The 5,273-nt window shown below is 38.4% G+C and overlaps 1 protein-coding gene across 9 annotated transcripts in view; it reads left to right on the top strand.

Annotated features, from left to right (window-relative positions):
* PSD3 (pleckstrin and Sec7 domain containing 3) overlaps positions 1-5,273 on the top strand; it is a 588,043-nt gene that overhangs the window by 195,131 nt on the left and 387,639 nt on the right. The gene's annotated exons all lie outside the window — the stretch shown is intronic.

Here is a 5,273-nt window from a genome sequence, read left to right as displayed (position 1 = left end):
GAGGGAGTGCTTCAGCCCACCCTGAGTCCTCTCTGAATTGGGTAGTTTTGGGTTTTGTCTTCCTCTTGTTCCCTCTGCCCCTTCTTACATGGAATGCAGGCATTTAAAAGTATCCCTTTCTTAGTTTTTCTCTTTCTTTAGTGTCTTTCTGTCTAGGAAAAAGTCATGTGAAATAAGATTAATATAGAAATTTGGGAAGTGTGATTTCAAAAATTCTTTTGATTCCAATTTAAGACTTGCAGGCACTTTAATATGAGGTATAAGTATTAAAATAAGAAATTAAAATAATGTATTAGGTAAGCTGGTGACCGAGAGAAGGATTTGATCTTGTGAAATGGTTTTTAGATATCTGGCTGACCACTGAGTTCCCAACTTTTCTTGGATCATTAGGAGTGGGAAGCTCTGCTGTCTCATAGGTTCATTATTGGTGATTTGCTGTTGCCCTAGTAATCTCTTTAGTCCTTTTTTTTTTTTTTTTTTTTTTTTACGCTTTAAAACTAGTTCTGCAGAGAATGGGTTCTCATTTTTTTCTTTCTAGCTTGCGTTCTAGGAGTTATAATGGATTTTTTTTTTTTTTTAATTAAAGGGGCTTCTTGCTGAGTGATGAGTGATGTGGACTTTTCTAGGAGAGCCAGGCATACCTGGGTTTGAATCCTGCCACAGTTACTTACTTAGTGTGTGATCTTGAGTATTATAGAAAATCTGGGAACTTTTCTAAGTGTAAAATACAATGAATAATATCTATCTGGTAAAGGAAGGAGAAGCAAACGGGATGAATCAGGTGACAAAAATCAAGAAAAGGAAATCAAGTGGCTGGTGTACATAGTAGGAGATAAATAAATTAAAATTTATGTCATCGTGCCACTCTACCGTGTGCTCTGAGCTGCCAGCACTGTCCTCTCAACTCTAAGCTATCTGGCATACCTATTACTGGACTTCCTGCTATATCCTTTCTTTTCATAAAGTACAGTGCACTGTGGTAGGGTGGCATAAATGTGGGGATTTGGGGTCAGAAGACCAGGAGGTCAAGTCATCCTTTTCACTGGCTGCCTGATCTTGGGTAGGTTGTTTTACTTCAGAAAGCCTCTGATTCCTAATGGATAAAATGAAAGTAACCTTACCATTCAGTGTATGTTTTTGTTGTAAGAATTTGCTAAGTTCTAGTTTGTGGATATTTATTTTAAACCTGTTATGAGTTTTGTAGTACTCTCAGTAATAGACTAAGGGATATAAGAAAATAGGTAAGACAAGCCTGGTAAAGAAAAAAAAAACATGTAAGGATTTGGTGACTGTTTGAGTACAGGACATGCAGGCTGAGTCAAAATCATTGTAAGACTTCAAGCTTAGAGGACTTACTGAATCCAGAAGTAATAGGAATTGGGGAGATCAGGGTTTTGTAGGAGAACAGCTTGTAGTGGAGTCATTTTACACAGGTTAAATTTGAGGAGAGGGATGGTGCTTTATGTAGAAATGCTGGTGGGAATATGAGATTGAAGGTTGGCTACAGAGACTGTGGAGTGACCTTGTAGAGGTGAAGCCCACAGATGTGGGTGCACGCGGACTCATGGAGGGTGAGGGCTGCGCGGAGGCCAGCTGCAGAGACGCGCACAGAAGGAACACCAGGGTGCTGCTTGTGCATCAAGCACACATTGATCCGTTTTCCTGCCAGGAAACAGTATGGGTTTTTAGTACAGTGTGAGTTCTGAAGTCAGACTGCTTTGGTTCAAATTTTGGTGAATGATCTCCCTAAACCTCAACTTTCTTATCTAGGAAAAGGGATAATAATTTAGTTCCACCTGATTCATACTCAAAGTATGTTGGCTCTTATTGTCAGTAATAACACTGCTCCCTCAAGTGGATGATCTTTTATCAAAGACCACGTTAAAAGACTTCAAGTGATAAAAGATGTTGGTCAAGGAGGATCACAGGTCTAAATAAAAACTGGACTGGCAGTTAATACTGTAAACTGGTTGGGATGATGCAGCAGTCTTTTTATTCATATATCAGTGGAATATTTAACTTTTAAAGGAAACAACACTTCCTCTCAGCAGAGATCACTTAACACAAGATTTGTAGTACTAGATGAGTTGTTATCCATTGATTTGTGGTTTCAGGGGGAAAAAAGAGAAATAAAGTTCTTTGAAGGTATTTTACATGGACTACCAATTTATCAGAACTCCAAATGGGTACATTTCCAGTGCTTTAATCTTTTTTTTTTTTTTCTTTTTCTACTGCAGATCTCATAAGCTTTCTATAAATTGATGTATGGAGTCTGGATTAAATGGGTTCAGGGTCCTAGCAGAGCCTTAATACTTAGTACCTGAGTGGCCATGGTGCAAGTTGTATTCAGCATCATCTTTTTCATGAATGCTAATGAGGATTAATATTAAACTACATCTAAACCAATGTTAGATAATACTTTATCTTTATAATCCCTGTATCCCATATGCTATTTCGTATGCCTGTGCCTAAACATCCATCTGCAGTATTCTACTGGTCTCTGAATTAAGAATTATGAAAGGAAAGCCTTATAAACTACACACACTGAACTAATAAGATTTTTAATCCTTCTACTTACCACCTTGCTTCCCCGAATATTGACCTGGGAACTTGTTAGGAGTGCAGGATCTCAGGCCCCACCTCTGACCTACAGGATCTGCAGTTTAGGAAGATGTCCAGGTGATTTACATGTATAATGAAGTTTGAGAAGCACTGGTCTAGAACAGTGGTCCATGGACCAAGCTAAAGTAGGAAAAGCTCTAGAATAGGGTTTTCTAACCTGACTTCACATTACAGTTACATGGGAGCTTTTTAAAATTCCGACTTCCCACACTTTATGTCTAGAGGTTCTCATTCTGTTGTTGTGGGGCGACATCTGGACAGTGGTGACAATGATAGCTTTAGAAGATTCCCAAATGATTTTGGTGTTTAGCTTAGGCCGTCACCTCTCAGAGTTTGTTAGAAATGTGTACCACAGACCTGACCCCTGGACCTAGCCAATCAAAATGTGTATTTTAGCAGATTCCAAGGTGATTCATAAGTACTTCAAAGTTTGAGACTGACATGCGGTAAAAACTCTTTAGAGGCAGGATACAAAACTAAGTTAGTCCCTCTTCTCAGGTAAACAGGGTCACTGTGCTGGTGGCAGGGAGAAGCCTAACAGAGGTTTGTAAACATGAGTGGTCCTGGCTGTGAACCTCGTTTCATCTTGCCCGTCCTTGCTCTGGAAATAATAGGGATTGATCCATTTTCCTGCCAGGAAACAGTATGGGTTTTTTAGTACAGTGTGAGTTCTGAAGTCAGACTGCTTTGGTTCAAATTTTGGTGAATGATTTCCCTAAACCTCAACTTTCTTATCTAGGAAAAGGGATAATAATTTAATTCCACCTGATTCATACTCAAAGTATGTTGGCTGTTATTGTCAGTAATAACACTGCTTGAAGTATTTTCTTTAAAACTTTTTTAAAGTTATCTGAATGGAATAGGCTGTGGTCAGATCAACTTAGCTGTTGTATATCTGTATTAATGATATAGTAATATAAAAGTTTTAGTACAGAGAAAATAAGAGGTATTGCATAGTTATTGCAAAACAAAATCATAAAAGTTCTTTATTCACAGTGTTACTGGTAGTTTCAGGATTCATCCTGTACTATTGTACGTAGTCAGGTATGGGCCTGTCCCTTCTCTTAGGCAGTGATCTTCACAAGTCTTCAGTGTGGAGACTCAAAGAATCTCTGTCACAGGAGCCTGCACATACCAGCACTCGGTTTTTGTTCAAAGAAGAACTTAATTACCAGCTGCTAGGTACTTGGTGTCTCCAGAAAGCAGGCAGATAAGATAACTTCACAAATAGTTCTAGTACAGGCCTAGCCAGCCAGCCTCAGGTAAGGTCCTGAGGCTGGGGCTGCTTCCAGTCTAAGGTGTCCTGAAGGCCCTCTGAAGTGTTGCTTCTTGTGGGGGTTATTGAGGCAGAGGCAGATACATGTAAATGGTCATGGGGGGAGTAGGCAGGGTCACTATCGGGATGGAGCCAGACTGAGGCAGAATTGGTAACATGTACTTGGATTTGGGGACTCGAGGGAACTGCGAACCTCTTTGCTTCTGTTAATGTTTTTAGACTGAACAGGTGCTGCTACACTCAAAGGCAGCCATTATATGGTTGACTTTCACCACTTTTGAAACACTTTAGGCATACCAAAAAGTGTAGAAAATAATAAATATCTGTGACCTCACCAGCCAATTTAAAAAATAAACATTGCTGATGCATTGCCAGTTCTTGTGAATGTCTGCATGGTACCATTCGTCTCTTTCTCTTTAGGGTAACCATGACCTGTGGGTGTTTGTCATTCCTGTATAAATGCATCTGTAAACTAGATAGGATTTTTTTATATTTTTAAACCTTATATAAATGCTACTATCTTCTCTCCTTTTGTAACTCACTTTTTTGCTCAGTATTTCAAATTCATTCTTACTGATTCATGAAGTCCAAATTTATTAATTTATTTGCTGTATAGTATTCATTACATGATGTATACTATAATTTATTTCCATTTTCCTATTTATGAACACTTTGGTTGTCTTGTATTTTTGTTATCTCAAATGGCATCATGGTGAACACATTCTAATTCATGGCCTTTTGTGCACTAATGAGAGTTTCTCTAGGCGAGGTGTATATTTAGGAATAAAATTGCTGGACAGTAAGTTATAATCATTTTCTGGGTGAACCAAGGCATTCTTGAAAATGTGTATATTACATTTTCTTTGAGAGGATATAATTTTATCTACTTCTGTTTATAATTTTTAGTTATTTTACCTCCTGATCCTTATAATTCTGATAATCCCAACAAAAAGAGCTAGTGCCTGAAGGAAATGCATGGGAAGGAAAATGAAGTAAAATACTCCTTTTTTTTTTTTTCCTGTTGAGGAGCACTGAGTGCAGACTCTGTTATCCATTAGTTGGGTCTGGTGGCCGTCCTTTCTCTGGACGCTTAATGCTCCCAGTTTGGAAGCACCAGCACCAGTGACAATTGTTGCTCCTCTGACATCTGTGACTGTTGCCTGTCTGCTTCTGGTTGTGTGAAGCAAGACTTAACAACAGGGCAAATGAATATGTTCACATTAGTGTTATAGCAGAAAAACAGAAACAAAACTAGAAATGAAAATAGGAAAGCACAAATCACATAAGATTGTGAATTTTATATAGTATAAATGAATTCAATCTTTTTGTGCGCTGCAAGAAATGGTACTTCAAAAACAGTACTTCAGAAGTCTTA

The sequence above is a fragment of the Canis lupus genome, chromosome 16 (assembly GCF_003254725.2).
Source record: "Canis lupus dingo isolate Sandy chromosome 16, ASM325472v2, whole genome shotgun sequence".
NCBI classification, from domain to species: domain Eukaryota; kingdom Metazoa; phylum Chordata; class Mammalia; order Carnivora; family Canidae; genus Canis; species Canis lupus.
Note: the sequence above shows the minus strand (reverse complement) of the source record. Positions and strands in the feature narration are given on the sequence as shown.